Genomic DNA, 15,973 nt, shown 5'->3' on the forward strand with positions numbered 1-15,973 from the left:
GTGATCCAGGGGACTTGGATTAGACGTCAAGAAAGGAGCGAGGAGGCCACGAGGCAGGGAGGCGCGCCTGCCACCCTAGGCGCACCCCCACACTCGTGGGCCCCTCGCAGCTTCAGCGACCTACTTGTTCCTCCTATATATATCCATATACCCCCAAAACATCCAGGAGCACCACGAAACCCTATTTTCACCGCCGCAACCTTTTGTACCCAAGAGATCCCATCTTGGGGCCTTTTCCGGAGCTCCGTCGGAGGGGGAATCAATCACGAAGGGCTTCTACATCAATACCATAGCCTCTTCGATGATGTGTGAGTAGTTTACCACAGACCTTCGGTTCCATAGTTATTAGCTAGATGACTTCTTCTCTCTCTTTGGATCTCAATACAAAGTTCTCCTCGATCTTCTTGGAGATCTATTCGATGTAATTCTTTTTGCGGTGTGTTTGTCGAGATCCGATGAATTGTGGGTTTATGATCAAGATTATCTATGAACAATATTTGATTCTTCTCTGAAATCTTTTATGTATGATTTGTTATCTTTGCAAGTCTCTTCGAATTATCAGTTTGGTTTGGCCGACTAGATTGATCTTTCTTGCAATGGGAGAAGTGCTTAGCTTTGGGTTCAATCTTGCGGTGTCCTTTCCCGGTGACAGCAGGGTCAGCAAGGCACGTATTATATTGTTGCCATCGAGGATAAAAAGATGGGGTTTATATCATATTGCTTGAGTTTATCTCTCTACATCATGTCATCTTGCTTAATGCATTACTCTATTCTTATGAACGTAATACTCTAGATGCATGCTGGATAGCGGTCGATGTGTGGAGTAATAGTAGTAGATGCAGAATTTTTTCGGTCTAATTGTCGCAGAAGTGATGCCTATATACATGATCATGCCTAGATATTATCATAAGTATGCACTTTTATACCAATTGCTCGACAGTAATTTGTTCACCCACCGTAATACTTATGCTACCTTGAGAGAAGCCACTAGTGAAACCTATGGCCCCCGGGTCTATTTTCCATCGTATAAGTTTCCACTCTATTTTGTTTTGCAATCTTTATTTTCCAATCTATATAATAAAAATACCAAAAGTATTAATCTTATTATCTCTATCAGATCTCACTCTCGTAAGTGACCATGAAGGGATTGACAACCCCTTTATCGCGTTGGTTGCGAGGTTCTTATTTGTTTGTGTAGGTGCAAGGTTACTTGCGTGTAGTCTCCTACTGGATTGATACATCGGTTCTCAAAAACTGAGGGAAATACTTACGCTACTTTGCTGCATCATCCTTTCCTCTTCAAGGGAAAACCAACGCAGTGCTGAAGAGGTAGCAAGAAGGATTTCTGGCACCGTTGCCGGGGAGATCTATGCCAGGTCAAGTCAAGTCAAGACATACCAAGTACCCATCACAAACTCTTATCCCTCGCATTACATTATTTTCCATTTGCCTCTCATTTTCCTCTCCCCCACTTCTAAAACGATTTTTTGAAAACCTTTGCCTTTTATTCGCCTTCTTCCCCTACGTATCTTTGTTTGTGTTTCCATGTGCCTTCTATTTTCTTGCATCTTTGCTTGCTAAAAATCTATTGATATGGATCCACTTAAAGTGTTCTACTTGGATCATCTTCGATCCTTATGCGCTCGTGATGAAATCCCAATTAGCCTAAATGATGGGAAATCTTTAGATGAGCATGCTCATTTTCTGCGTCACCGTTTGTCTGAAAAGAGGAAACTCTTATGGGATCAAATAAACAGATTGCTGTGTTATGTTTGGAATCTTTGTGAAATTTGTGATTTTGCTTGTTGCTCTAAGAACCCTAAAAAACACCTTCCCTACCTATGTGAGTTTAATGAAAATGAAATCTTATCTTCTTATGCAAAGGTTGTTTATAGTTACTACGATATCGAACAAATTGAGGAATTTGTTGCTTTTAAGGGTGCTTATGAAGTTGCTTCTTTGATTGAAAAGTATTATATTACTCTCTACGAATCTGAAAATCTTGACATACTTAAATATTTCTATGAAAACTATGCTCACAATGCCTATGTTAAGGAATTTATTGAGAGAATGACCGTTGTTTGGAAGAAAATAATGATATGCACGAATCTATAGATAATTATGATTCCAATGATTTGATTGAGATATCCCTTGATGAACATGATGTTTGCTATTTTTATAGCCATGATGCCAATATTTATGGAGATGAATTTGCTATAGTTCCTTATGTTACACACGAGCTTATTACTATTGCACCCATACTTGATATTTCCTTGAATCAAAAGCAAGATTGCAATGATTTTACTATAAATTCTATTGATGTCAATTTTGCTAATAATATGCCAAACCCTAAGCTTGGGGATGCTAGTTTTGCTATGCCTACTACGTGTTGCAATGATCATGATTGGGGTGATTCTTCTTTTGATCTTGAAAATTTATTTAAGCCCCATGATGAATATGAGATTGATAATAGTGTTTGCAATATTATTGAAAGTGGGTTTGGAAGAGTGTCAACTTTAGATCCCACATATTTGGAGAATGTTCAATCTTATGAAATTTTTGATAAAAGTGGGTTTAGAGAGGTCATGACTTTAGTTGATGTTAATCCCACTATTTTGGAAGAGTGTCAACTTTGCATGCATGTGGATCGTGTTGAAAATATTTTATGTGATAGCTATTTTGTTGAATTTTCTTATGATCCCACATGTAATTATTATGAGAGAGGAAAATATTATTGTAGAAATTTTCATGTTACTAAATTACCTCTTGTTATGTTGAGATTGCTATTGTTTCTTTCTGCTTCCCTGCATATGCTAGTTTTTGCTTGCTATGATAATTTGTTTGCCTATAAGATGCCTATACATAGGAAGTATGTTAGACTTAGATGTGTTTGTCACGTGTTTTATGATGCCCTCTTTTTTGCTTCAATTCTTGTCTTTCATGTGAGCATAATTAAAATTATCAATGCCTAGCTAGGGGCGTTAAACGATAGCGCTTGTTGGGAGGCAACCCAATTTTATTTTTGTTTCTTGCTTTTTGGTACTGTTTAGTAATAAATAATTCATCTAGCCTCTGTTTAGATGTGGTTTTATTCTTTTAATTAGTGTTTGTGCCAAGTATAACCTTTGGGAAGACTTGGGGGAAGTTTTTGCGATCTTGCTGTAAAAAACAGAAACTTTAGCGCTCACGAGATTTGCTGCCATTTTTTACTGGAGAGTGTGATTAGGTTGATTCTTTTTGCAGATGATTAATACACAAATTACTCACGTCCACAAATTTATTTAAGAATTTTCAGGGTTACAGAAATATTCTAAACCTACAGATTACTATAGACTGTTCTGTTTTTGACAGATTCTGTTTTGCGTGTGTTGTTTGCTTATTTTGATGAATCTATGGCTAGTATCGGAGGGTATGAACCATAGAGAAGTTGGAATACAGTAGGTTTAACACCAATATAAATAAATAATGAGTTCATTACAGTACCTTAAGTGGTGGTTTGTTTTCTTATATTAACGGAGCTCATGAGATTTTCTGTTGAGTTTTGTGTTGTGAAGTTTTCAAGTTTTGGGTAAAGATTTGATGGATTATGGAATAAGGAGTGAAAACAGCCTAAGCTTGGGGATGCCCAAGGCACCCCAAGGTAAAACTAAAGGACAACCAAAATCCTAAGCTTGGGGATGCCCCAGAAGGCATCCCCTCTTTCATCTTCGTCCATCGGTAACTTTACTTGAGGCTATATTTTTATTCACCACATGATATGTGTTTTGCTTGGAGCGTCTTGTATGATTTGAGTCTTTGCTTTTTAGTTTACCACAATCATTCTTTCTGTACACACCTTTTGGGAGAGACACACATGAATCGGAATTTATTAGAATACTCTATGTGCTTCACTTATATCTTTTGAGCTAGATAATTTTGCCCTAGTGCTTCACTTATATCTTTTAGAGCACGGTGGTGGTTTTATTTTATAGAAATTATTGATCTCTCATGCTTCACTTACATTATTTTGAGAGTCCTTTAGAACAGCATGGTAATTTGCTTCGTCTATAAAATTGGTCCTAATATGATAGGCATCCAAGATTGGTATAATAAAAACTTTCATAAAAAGGTGCATTGAATACTATGAGAAGTTTGATACTTGATAATTGTTTTGAGATATAAAGATGGTGATATTAGAGTTGTGCTAGTTGATTAGTTGTGAATTTGAGAAATACTTGTGTTGAAGATTGCAAGTCCCGTAGCATGTATGTATGGTAACCGTTGTGTAACAAATTTGAAACATGAGGTGTTCTTTGATTGTCTTCCTTATGAGTGGCGGCCGGGGACGAGCGATGGTCTTTTCCTACCAATCTTTCCCCTAGGAGCATGCGCATAATGCTTGGTTTTTGATGACTTTTAGATTTTTCCAATAAGTATGTGAGTTCTTTATGACTAATGTTGAGTCCATGGATTATACACACTCTCACCTTTCCATCATTGCTAGCCTCTTCGGTACCGTGCATTGCCCTTTCTCACCTTGAGAGTTGGTGCGAACTTCGCCGATGCATCCAAACCCCGTGATATGATATACTCTATCACATATAAACCTCCTTATATCTTCCTCAAAACAGCCACTACTACCTATTATGGCATTTCCATAGCCATTCCGAGATATATTGCCATGCAACTTTCCACCGTTTCATTTATGACACGCTTCATCATTGTCATATTGCCTTGCATGATCCTGTAGTTGACATTGTATTTGTGGCAAAGCCACCATGCATACTTTATCATACATGTCACTCTTGATTCATTGCCCTTCCTGATACACCAACGGAGGCATTCATATAGAGTTATATTTTGTTCTAGTATCGAGTTGTAATCATTGAGTTGTAAATAAATAGAAGTGTGATGATCAGGATTAATAGAGCATTGTCCCAAATAAAAAAGGGGGAGGCCAAATAAAAAAAGGAAGGCCAAAAAAAAATAAATGAAAAGGGGCAATGCTACTATCCTTTTTTCCACACTTGTGCTTCAAAGTAGCACCATGATCTTTATGATAGAGAGTCTCTTGTTTTGTCACTTTCATATACTAGTGGGAATTTTTCATTATAGAACTTGGCTTGTATATTCCAACTATGGGCTTCCTCAAATGTCCTAGGTCTTCGTGAGCAAGCAAGTTGGATGCACACCCACTTAGTTTATTTTGTTGAGCTTTCATACATTTATAGCTCTAGTGCATCTGTTGCATGGCAATCCCTACTCCTTGCATTGACATCAATTGATGGGCATCTCCCTAGCCCGTTGATTAGGCGTGTCGATGTGAGACTTTCTCCTTTTTTGTCTTCACCACATAACCCCTATCATTATTCTATTCCACCCATAGTTCTATATCCATGGCTCACGCTCATGTATTGCGTGAAAATTGAAAAAAGTTTGAGATTACTAAAGTATGAAACAATTGCTTGGTTTGTCATCGGGGTTGTGCATGATGAGAGCATTCTTGTGTGACAAAAATGGAGCATGACCAAACTATATGATTTTGTAGGGATGAACTTTCTTTGGCCATGTTATTTTGAGAAGACATGATTGCTTAGTTAGTATGCTTGAAGTATTATTATTTTTATGTCAATATTGAAATTTTGTATTGAATCTTTCGGATCTGAATATTCATGCCGCAATAAATAAAATTACATTGAGAATTATGCTAGGTAGCATTCCACATCAAAAATTCTGTTTTTATCATTTACCTACTCGAGGACAAGCAGGAATTAAGCTTGGGGATGCTTGATATGTCTCCAACGTATCTATAATTTTTAATTGTTCCATGATATTATATTATCTATTTTGGAAGTTTAATGGACTTTATTATACACTTTTATATTATTTTTGGGACTAACCTACTAACCCAAGGCCTAGTGCAAATTGTTGTTTTTTTTTGCCTATTTTAGTGTTTCGCAAAAAAGGAATATCAAACGGAATTCAAACGGAATAAAGCCTTCGGGAGAGTTATTTTTGGAACAAATGTGAACCAGGGGACTTGGAGTAGAGGTCAAGAAAGGAGCGAGGAGGCCACGAGGCAGGGAGGCGCGCCTGCCCCCTGGGCGCGCCCCACCGTCGTGGGCCCCTCGCAGCTCCACCGACCTACTTCTTCCTCCTATATATATATCCATATACCCCAAAAACATCTAGGAGCACCACGAAACCCTATTTCGACCACCGCAACCTTTTGTACCCAAGAGATCCCATCTTGGGGCCTTTTCCGGAGCTCCGCCGGAGGGGAATCAATCACGGAGGGCTTCTACATCAACACCATAGCCTCTCCGATGATGTGTGAGTAGTTTACCACAGACCTTCGGGTCCATAGTTATTAGCTAGATGGCTTCTTCTCTCTCTTTATCTCAATACAAAGTTCTCCTCGATATTCTTGGAGATCTATTCGATGTAATTCTTTTTGCGATGTGTTTGTCGAGATTCGATGAATTGTGGGTTTATGATCAAGATTATCTATGAACAATATTTGATTCTTCTCTGAAATCTTTTATGTATGATTTGTTATCTTTGCAAGTCTCTTCGAATTATCAGTTTGGTTTGGCCTACTAGATTGATCTTTCTTGCAATGGGAGAAGTGCTTAGCTTCGGGTTCAATCTTGCGGTGTCCTTTCCTAGTGACAGCAGGGGCAGCAAGGCACGTATTGTATTGTTGCCATCGAGGATAAAAAGATGGGGTTTATATCATATTGCTTGAGTTTATCCCTCTACATCATGTCATCTTTCTTAATGTGCTACTCTGTTCTTATGAACTTAATACTCTAGATGCATGCTGGATAGCGGTCGATGTGTGGAGTAATAGTAGTAGATGCAGAATCGTTTCGGTCTACTTGTCGCGGACGTGATGCCTATATACATGAGCACGCCTAGATATTCTCATAATTATGCACTTTTCTATCAATTGCTCGACAGTAATTTGTTTACCCACCGTAATACTTATGCTATCTTGAGAGAAGCCACTAGTGAAACCTATGGCCCCCGGGTCTATTTTCCATCGTATAAGTTTCCACTCTATTTTATTTTGCAATCCTTATTTTCCGATCTATATAAATACCAAAAGTATTTATCTTATTATCTCTATCAGATCTCACTCTCGTAAGTGAACGTGAAGGGATTGACAACCCCTTTATCGCGTTGGTTGCGAGGTTCTTATTTGTTTGTGTAGGTGCAAGGTGACTTGCGTGTAGTCTCCTACTGGATTGATACCTTGGTTCTCAAAAACTGAGGGAAATACTTACGCTACTTTGCTGCATCACCCTTTCCTCTTCAAGAGAAAACTAACGCAGTGCTCAAGAGGTAGCAAATATACACGGGAGAACAGAACGAACATCCGTCCTGGCTGGGATCAAACAAATGGTGATGACAACGACTTGTATCGGTTGCCCTTGTACTTCTTCTTCTTCCTCCAGAACTCCTGTAATCGCCACCATATTTGATTCCTCTATCGATCTATGAGAGAATAGTAGTGGGTACCTAACACGTGGTATCAGAGCCAGTCCACCACCCTTCCAAAAAAATTCTCACCACTTCAACACGACTGTGTTTCTGGGTTGCCATGGATCCAGACCTCCGGGAGTACCTCGACAGGATCCGTGACAGCTTCATCAAATTGCACGAAGAGACGCGCTCTGACCTCAAGGCACTGAACACGCAGCTTCAGGGCCAAACCAGGAAGCTCGGCGAGCTCTCCGATCCCAAGTCCAGCGTGAAGGAGCTCGAGATCACCCACGACAACTCGCTAGGGACCTCACTGTTGGAAATATGCCCTAGAGGCAATAATAAAATGGTTATTGTTATATTTCCTTGTTCATGATAATTGTCTATTGTGCATGCTATAATTGTATTAACCGGAAACCGTAATACATGTGTGAATACATAGATCGTAATATGTCCCTAGTAAGCCTCTGGTTGATTAGCTCGTTGATCAATAGATGGTCGTGGTTTCCTGACCATGGACATTGGATGTCATTGATAACGGGATCACATCACTAGGAGAATGACATGATGGACAAGACCCAATCTTAAGCAGCACAAGATCGTGTAGTTCGTTTGCTAAAGCTTTTCTAACGTCAAGTATCATTTCCTTAGACCATGAGATTGTGCAACTCCCGGATACCGTAGGAATGCTTTGGGTGTACCAAACGTCACAACATAACTGGGTGGCTATAAAGGTGCACTACAGGTATCTCCGAAAGTGTCTGTTGGATTGACACGAATCGAGACTGGGATTTGTCACTCCATATGACGGAGAGGTATCTCTGGGCCCACTCGGTAATGCATCATCATAATGAGCTCAATGTGACTAAGGAGTTAGCCATGGGATCATGCGTTACAGAACGAGTAAAGAGACTTGCCGGTAATGAGATTGAACGAGGTATGGGGATACCGGCGATCGAATCTCGGGCAAGTGACATACTGATAGGCAAAGGGAATTGCATACGGGATTGATTGAATCCTTGACATCATGGTTCATCCGATGAGATCATCGTGGAACATGTAGGAGCCAACATGGGTATCCAGATCCCGCTGTTGGTTATTGGCTGGAGAGATGTCTCGGTCATGTCTACATGGTTCCCAAACCCGTAGGGTCTACACACTTAAGGTTCGGTGGCACTAGAGTTGTTATGGGAAATAGTATGTGGTTACTGAAGGTTGTTCGGAGTCCCGGATAAGATCCCGGATGTCACGAGGAGTTCCGGAATGGTCCGGAGGTGAAGATTTATATATGGGAAGTCCTCATACGGTCACCGGAAGTGTTCGGGGGTTTGCCGGTATTGTACCGGGACCGACGACAGGGTTCCGGGGTTCCACCGGGAGGGTCCACCTGCCCCGGAGGGCCCTATGGGATGTATGTGGAGGGGAACCAGCCCCTAAGTGGGCTGGGTACCATCCCCCTAGGGCCCATGCGCCTAGGGTTAAGGGGAAACCCTAAAGGGGGCGCCCCCTTGGCTTGGGGGGCAAGTTTCCCCTTCCTCACTACTAGGGAAAACCTTATACACAGAAGCTTACCAGTAGCGCGGTTTAAAAGGAGGCGCTACTTCTAATTAGTAGTAGCGAGGGGTATAAAAACCGCGCTACTACTAAGTTAGTAGTAGTAGCGAGGGGTATAAACCCGCGCTGCTACTAAGTGGTCTTCACCATGCCCCGAGGACAGGCCATAATAGTAGCGAGGGGTATAAAACTTGCGCTGCTGCTAAATAAGTAGCTACAGCGCAGGTAAGACCCCCACGCTTTTACTAAGCGTGTCACCATCCACCTCGGCCCGATCCACTCCCACCCCACCACTCTCTCTCATCCCTGAAAAAACTCTCTCTCTCATCCTTCCCACGATCCCGTTCCCGGCTCCTCTCCCCACGATCTCCTCGCCGCTGCCACCACCCACTCCGGCCGTTCCGGCGAGCATGGGCTACGCGCAACACTCCCCCAAGCTCCCACCTTCATCCGCTCCGATCCCCATGGAAGCCACCGCCGCCGCCCCCCTCGCGCGGACCCTCGCCTCCTCGCAGCTCCCCCGCGGCACCCGCCGTAGTCGCATGCGCGTGGCCGTGGCGCCGAAGCGGCGGAGGAGGGGTAGGGCGGTGCTCGCCGCGGCGGCCTCGACGGGCAACTATGTGGTGCCACTGGACCCCGCGCCCAGGGGATCACGCGCCCGCTCGTCGAGATCATGCATGCGCGTGGCCGTGGCGCCGGAGCGGCGGAGGAGGGGTAGGGCTTCTCCGGCAAGGAGGAGGAGAGCGAGCTAGTGCCGTCCTCCCTCGTGCCCATCGTCCCCATCCTCCGCGCCGCCAACGCCATCGAGGACGAGAACCCGCGCGTCGCATACCTCTGTCAATACACTATCCATGATTATTACTCTGAGACACTAGCGGAGCGCCCCAGTGGGCAAGGGGTGGTGGCTGCCATACCTTGATTCTTGGGTGCGAAAAAGATTCTATACCTATGCATAACATGTGATTGACTTGATAGGCTCGCTGCAGTTGCTTGATATAAATGGGCCACGGTGCCATGTAGATACAGGCCCACGAGCCGACTTGCTGAACCAATCGCCCCAGTCATCCTGTCAACCGCTCACACAACACATGCATGCAGCAACCCTAGCGAGCTGTTCTAAAAAAAAAGGAAAAAAAGTTCAACCCTGGCTAGCGTGGCTGTGGCTGGCCAGGACGAGACGGACGACGGGAGGCTACGACGGGAGGGCCAACGGTGGCCGTGGGTGGCCGTGGGTTGGGCATCAAGCAATGCGTGATGGACTGCTGGTTTAGATAGATTTTCAAGTTAAATATGTTTCCATTATCACCCGCACAAGAAAATGTTTTCATTATCATTGTATTTTTTCTGTGAGAACATTATCATTGTATTTGGTTATGTTGAGGATCACATGAAAATATTGATATGTATTTTTACTGTGTATTGACTATTATCATTTTGCGTCAATCTTTTACTTAAGATTGAGTTCGCCACACCTTATTTTTCTTTCGTCCTCCGCCTCTGCTCTGAGAGGTCTGCCAGTTCTAGATTTGCTCGTGGGCTCGTGGCTAAACCACGAGTGTAGGTCTTAGTTCACTTGCGTATTAGGGGGGCAAAATCAATTACTTGTCCCCATATTACTTTCCGAGATTTAAAATTCACTGAACATGTCAAGTCCATTCATCTGCTCCTGCACCGTATCATAGTGTTTGATTTAACTATTGCCTTTTTAAACCAATGTTCTGCTGACTGTTTGTCGATCTAGGTAACATTGTTTCAGTAATGTGACCCTGCAATGCTTATGAAAATAATAATTAGGGAAACAATGGATGCTTGTTTTTTGGCCTACACCATCTATTAAATATTCAACACTAATTAATTTATGATCAATCCATGTATTTTTTTAAGAAAAAGTCGTACCTGCTTCTAATTCAAAATTGTGACGGCCTGCTGATATGTTGCATAATGTTTGTAGAGAGAAGCCCTCCAATTTAGGAAGTGATCTACACAGGCGTGGTGCCTCGCTTCATTGAGTTCCTCACACGGGAGGACTATCCCCAACTCTAGGTGAGAACAATCCTAATGATGAAGTTATGTTAATTTGATTGTAGTTGCATTTAATCACTCAAAGTGGCACATGCTTACCTAATTTTTTCTGATACAGTTTGAGGCTGCATGGGCGCTCACCAACATTGCATCAGGCACATCAGACAACACCAAAGTGGTGGTTGAGTACGGTGTTGTGCCCATCTTTGTCAAGCTACTCAGCTCTCCTAGTGAGGATGTCCACGAACAGGCATGAGAACAACTCAAAAGATTTTCTTCTTTCAGAGGCTTTACGACATGATGCTAATGTGTTTCATATTTGTATTTTCAGGCTGTTTGGGCTCTGGGGAATGTTGCTGGTGACTCTCCAAAGTGTCGTGACCTTGTGCTTGGAAGTGGTGGTATGTTCCCTTTGTTGCAGCAGCTCAATGAGCATGCCAAGCTCTCAATGCTCAGGAATGCCACATGGACACTCTCCAACTTCTGCCGTGGGAAACCACAGCCAAACTTTCAACAAGTTTAATTCTGGGAAGTTGTCTCATTGATTGAACTTGCTGTAAAAAATGATGCTTTTGAGTTGATCTGTGTGTGTGGCAAGTCAAACCGGCTCTCTCAGCACTGCAGCGCCTTATCCACTCTCAGGATGAGGAGGTGCTCACTGATGCCTGCTGGGCTCTCTCGTACTTGTTTAATGGTACTAATGACAAGATCCAATCTGTGATTGAGTCTTGGTGTTTTTCCTCGCCTTGTGGAGCTTCTCTTGTAAGAGCATTTTTCATGTTCACCTTTTCCCTCAGCTACACATGGTTGATGTGCTAATTCCTATTTTTTGATTTAGGCACCCTTCGGCTTCTGTTCTCATTCCAGCTCTGCGCACGGTGGGTAACATTGTCACTGGTGATGATTTGCAGACTCAGGTAAGCTATTTTGAGTGCTGTTCTCTTTTTATATATGACCTGCTGTTATTTCAATGATTAAAGCTGTAATTCCGTGTTGCCCATGTGATAGTTATTAGTACCTTGGGTATTAATTATGTGTCCTCAATGTCTATAAATTTTAACATAACTTATAGCTCATATAAGTGATAAAAGAACTTGACATGTATTATATGTTCGTTTATGTCAGAGCTTATTTAGGTATGTTGGTTGTTGAACTGCAGTGCTGGTTCATGGAATGTATGATTCTTAGATGTGTTTTGTTGAATAGTACCTCATTTATTTAGCTTTGTTGGTCCCTCTCTTTTCATAATTTAGATGAGTTGTTTAACAATTCCTTTTCCTGGCTACACGAGTAGTATTTGCGCTGGAGACGCAGCAGCTCCGAAGGAGAAGGTTGCAGTCGACCTGCACCTCGTCATCCTTGCGGATAGGGATAGAGCGGACGTTGTACTTGTGCCGCAGCTTCGAAGGAGAAGGTTGCAGTCGACCCGCACCTTGTCATCCTTGCGGGTAGGGATATATTTCAAACTTAGGCGAGTACTGGACTGCAGCTAAGTCTCCTAGTGGGAGAACTTAGGCGAGTGCTGGACTACAGCTAAGCCCCCGAGTGGGAGGGTTGCTCTCCACTCGGTAGGATTTTTTCAAACTTAGGCGAGTACTGGACTGCAGCTAAATCTCCTAGTGGGAGAACCTAGGCGAGTGCTGGACTGCAGCTAAGCCCCCGAGTGGGAGGGTTGCTCTCCACTGGGTAGGATTTCTTCAAACTTAGGCAAGTACTGGACTGTACTAAGTCTCCTAGTGGGAGGACTTAGGCGAGTGCTGGACTGCAGCTAAGCCCCTGAGTGGGAAGGTCGCTCTCCACATCTGTCTACTATATCTTTCGCCATTTCATTTGCTCGTGGCCAGTAGAATCCAGCTCAGTACGCTTTAGCCACGATGGCTCGAGAGGACGCATGATGACCACAGGTCCTCGAGTGGATGTCATTGAGGATCATTCGACCTTCTTCTGGCGTTATGCACTTCTGACCGACTCCAGTCACACTTTCCCTGAACAGCTGCCCTCTTATCACAGTAAAGGCCTTGGATCGACGGACGATCTGTCGAGCCTCTTCTTCATCCTACGGGAGTTCTTTCCTGAGGATGTACGCAATGTAGGGCACCATCCAGTCGGGAGTAATGGCCAGAACCTCCATGATCAGGTCGACCACGGCTGGGACCTCGACTTTAGTCGGATCTGTGGTGCTCTTAGGTTGCGGGGGTTCTTCAGTAAAAGGATCTTCTTGAACTGTCGGCGAGTGGATATGCTCCAAAAATACATTGCTGGGAATGGCTTCTCTCTTGGAACCTATCTTTGCCAAATCATCGGCTGCTTGATTTTTAAGTCGGGGTATGTGGTGGAGTTCTAACCCCTCAAACTTCTTCTCGAGCTTTCTCACTGTGTTGCAGTAACCAGTCATGGATGGGCTTCTGACGTCCCACTCCTTCATCACTTGATTAACTACCAAATCTGAGTCGCCATAGACCATGAGGCGACGGACGCCGAGTGAAATGGCCATGCGCAACCCATACAGGAGTGCTTCATACTCTGCCTCGTTGTTGGAGGAATCAAAGTGAATCTGGAGGACATATCTGAGCCTGTCTCCTCGGGGGGATACCAGAACTACTCCAGCGCCAGAACCGTTCAACATCTTGGATCCGTCAAAGAACATGGTCCAGTGCTCAGAGTGAACTTGAGTTGGCAGTTGCTGTTCGATCCACTCGGTGAGGAAATCTGCTATTGCTTGGGACTTGATATCTTTCTTTGCCTCAAACTTGATATCCAGGGGAAGGAGTTCGATCGCCCATTTGGCCACTCGACCAGTTGCATCTCTGTTGTGCAGAATCTCTGACAACGGAGCGTCGCTGACGACTTTAACAGAGTGATCTGAGAAATAGTGTGCAACCTTCTTCGTGGTCATGTAAATCCCATAGACAAGCTTCTGATAATGAGGATATCTCTGCTTTGACGGGGTCAGGACTTCAGATATATAATAAACTAGGCGTTGAACCTTATAAGCTTTTCCTTCGTCTTCCCGCTCGACCGTAAGTACTGTACTGACAACTTGTCCAGTGGCTGCTATATAAAGCAGTAGAGGCTCTTTGCTGATTGGAGCAGCAAGCACCCGCTGGGTGGAAAGCAGGGCTTTTAGCTCTACAAACACTGCATCAGCTTCTGGGGTCCACCCGAACTTGTCTGATTTCTTCATCAGTCGGTAAAGAGGCAGCGCCTTTTCACCGAGGCGAGAAATGAATCGACTTAGGACGGCCAAGCAACCAGTAAGCTTCTAGACATCATGCACACGCACAGGGCGCTTCATTCGGAGTATAGCGCCTACTTTCTCTAGGTTAGCATCGATTCCTCGTTCGGAAACAAGAAAACCGAGTAACTTTCCGCCTGGAACTCCAAACGTGCACTTTGATGGATTGGGCTTGATATCATACCTTCTGAGGTTGGCAAAGGTTTCAGCAAGGTCAGTCAGTAGCTCGGAACCTTTACGTGACTTGACCACAATGTCATCCATGTATCTTCCACATTCTGACTGATCTGAGTGAGCAGGCACTTCTGAATCATCCGCATGAATGTGGCTCCGACGTTCTTCAAACCGAATGGCATTGTGACATAATAGAAGCACCCAAACGGGGTGATAAAAGCTGTCTTTATTTCGTCGGGCCCGTACAGACAGATCTAGTGGTACCCGGAATAGGCGTCTAAAAAGGACAAACGCTCGCACCCTGCAGTCGAGTCGACTATCGGATTGATGCGAGGGAGAGGGAAGTGATATTTTGGGCAGGCCCGATTGATATTCTTACAATCAATACACATACGAAGTGAGTCGTCTTTCTTTGGGACCATGACAACATTGGCTAACCACTCGGAGTGATAAATCTCTCGGATAAACTCAGCTGCCAAAAGCCGAGCCACCTCTTCATCGATTGCCTTTCTTTTCTGGACGACGGACCGTCGAAGATGCTCTTTAACTGGTTTCACCTCCGTGTCGACTCTCAAATGATGCTCTGCCAGTCCCCTGGGAACACCCAGCATGTCAGAAGGCTTCCATGCAAAGATGTCCCAGTTCTCACGGAGGAACTGGATGAGCGCTTCTTCCTATTTGGAGGCGAGTGTGGTAGAAATGTGAGTCGGAGAAGCATTGGGATCTGTCGGGTGAATGTGGATTGACTTCGTTTCACCAGACGACTAGAATGATGAATCTGTGGCTGGCTTCTTGGCTCGCAGCAAGTCACTCGGATCTGCATTTTTCTAGTATTCTTGCAATTCTACCACGACCATCTGGGCATCGGCGATCTTTGAGCCCTTCTGGAAGCACTCTTCTACCTTCTTCCGATTACCAGAGATAGTGATCACTCCTCTGGGACCAGGCATCTTCAGTTTGAGGTACACGTAACATGGTCGAGCCATAAATCATGCATAAGCTGGCCTGCCCAGAATTGCATGATAAGCACTCTAAAAATCCACAACTTCAAACGTCAACTTTTCTTTGCGGTAATTTTTGGAATCACCAAAAACCACGTCGAGTGCAATCTGACCGAGGGATGCAGCCTTCTTGCCTGGAATGACCCCATGGAAACTCATATGGCTTTCACTGAGTCTAGAGATCGGAATGCCCATTCCTTTCAACATTTCTGCATATAGTATGTTCAGACCACTGCCACCGTCCATCAGGACCTTTGTTAGTTGAGTGCCTTCGACCACCGGGTCGACCACCAGTGCTTGCCTCCCAGGGGTGGCGATGTGCGCTGGATGATCAGACTGGTCGAATGTAATGGCAGTCTGTGACCACTTCAAGTAACTGGGTGTCGCCGGAGCGACCTGTTGGGTTTCGTAGTAATTTCAAAAAATTTCCTACGCACACGCAAGATCATGTGATGCATAGCAACGAGGGGAGAGTGTTGTCTACGTACACAACGCAGACCGACTGCGGAAGCGATGACAC

The 15,973-nt window shown here is 43.9% G+C and overlaps 1 pseudogene; it reads left to right on the plus strand.

The window, feature by feature from the left end:
• The first annotated feature begins 9,431 nt into the window (after positions 1-9,431).
• LOC119272559 lies at positions 9,432-12,029 on the plus strand (annotated as a pseudogene).
• The last annotated feature ends 3,944 nt before the right edge of the window (positions 12,030-15,973 follow it).

Source organism: Triticum dicoccoides, chromosome 3A (assembly GCF_002162155.2).
Source record: "Triticum dicoccoides isolate Atlit2015 ecotype Zavitan chromosome 3A, WEW_v2.0, whole genome shotgun sequence".
NCBI lineage: Eukaryota > Viridiplantae > Streptophyta > Magnoliopsida > Poales > Poaceae > Triticum > Triticum dicoccoides.